The following is a 1,569-nucleotide window of genomic DNA, read 5'->3' as shown; positions in this document are numbered from 1 at the left end:
TTTCCCATAGGAATTGCTTCCTGATGAGCTTGCTTGTTGCGCCAATTGAGTCTCCAACATGCGGTTGTGGACTTGTAATTGATCCATGGTTTGTCTCATGTGTTGCATTTCTTCCTCCAATTTGCTATTCATCTTGCTTTGTTCAGCAAAAAATTTCTCCATCATGTTCTCCAAGGATGGCTTCGGTTCATGAGGTGGAAGGGATTGTTGTGCTCTTGCTTGATATCCAGGTGGTGGTTGTCTTGTGGGCTGAAATTGAGGCTTGTTCTGCTGCATAAACTGCTGGTTATGAGGATAATTTGAGCTTTGGCCTTGTTGAGCAAAAGTTGCTTGTGGTCTCCATGTTGAGTTGTTCATATTAGAATAAGAATTTCCCATAGGTTTTTGTTGATAACTTCCTGCATAAGCAGCTTGCTCTTGCAAATAATCATCACCATAAGAAGAATAATCAACTCCACAACTTTGAGTTCCATTTGTGAAGGCAACTTGTTGCATAGTTGTAGGAGTTGAGGTTGTTGCCTTTGTGCAAAAATCACTAAGAAGTCGAGTCAATCGATCAAATTTTGCATTCATGTAGTTAACTGAGTCAAGTTCATAGATCCCAGCTTTCTTTGGCTCAAGTGCTCTAGGATTTCCCCATAAATGGGTATTATGAGCAATCTTCTCTAATAGATCATAGCATTCTTCACTTGTCATTCTCATGAAATCTCCTCCTGCTTGTGAATCAATTGTGTTTCTTATGGTCGAGTAACTCGTGTAGAAATTCAACAATCATCCATTTGGGTATTTCATGATGAGGACATTGCCTTTCAAGCTCCTTAAATCTCATCCAAGATTCATACAAAGTTTCATCATCTCTTGGTTTAAAAGCTACCATCAAATTCCTCAAATGAGTGGTCTTCCCAGGTGGGAAAAATTGAGTTAGAAAAGCTTGAGATAGCTGCTCCCAAGTAGCTATAATAGCTTGTGGGAGTGAGTCATACCACTCCAATGCTGAATCCCGAAGAGAGAATGGAAATAAGGTGAGCCGAAGAACTTCATCGAAACCTGTGTTGTCTTTGTGTACTACATATCATCAAAAATTTCTTCAAATGAGAATGAGGATTTTCAAGTGGGCTACCTCCAAATTGTGAATTCAACCATTTGAATAAGACCGATTTTAATTCAAATTGATTAGCTCCAATAATAGGTCTGTTATCTCTCACATCAGTACATCTAGGAAAAGCATAATCTAACATGGATCTTCTTTGAGGATCATTTTGATTAACAACTACATTTTGCCCGTTTTGCTCATTTCCTCCATTGTTTCCACCAATAGCTCTATTTTGATTCTCCATATTTTCAATGGTCACCTCTTGCTCAAATCTTTGTTGTTCTTCTTTTTCTGCTTCTTTTCTTCTCTTGAATTCTTTTTTGTTGGCTCGACAGAATTTTTCAATTTCAGGATTGAACAACAATTCAGTGTCACTTGTGCTTTTCGATCGTCTCATAAACAAGAAAAGTACCTGAAAAACACAAGGAACAATAGTGAAAATAAAAGAAAATAAAAATTCTAATTAGCTTAAAACA

General features: G+C 37.5%; 1 non-coding gene across 1 annotated transcript; it reads left to right on the top strand.

The window, feature by feature from the left end:
* Positions 1–785: 785 nt before the first annotated feature.
* On the top strand, positions 786–892 carry LOC131173603 (small nucleolar RNA R71). The gene has a single exon (XR_009143916.1). It is a non-coding gene; the product is annotated as a small nucleolar RNA R71 (small nucleolar RNA).
* The last annotated feature ends 677 nt before the right edge of the window (positions 893–1,569 follow it).

Source organism: Hevea brasiliensis, chromosome 14 (assembly GCF_030052815.1).
Source record: "Hevea brasiliensis isolate MT/VB/25A 57/8 chromosome 14, ASM3005281v1, whole genome shotgun sequence".
Classification (NCBI taxonomy): Eukaryota; Viridiplantae; Streptophyta; class Magnoliopsida; order Malpighiales; family Euphorbiaceae; genus Hevea; species Hevea brasiliensis.
The sequence above is the reverse complement of the archived record's forward strand: the minus strand, read 5'-3'. Positions and strand labels throughout refer to the sequence as shown.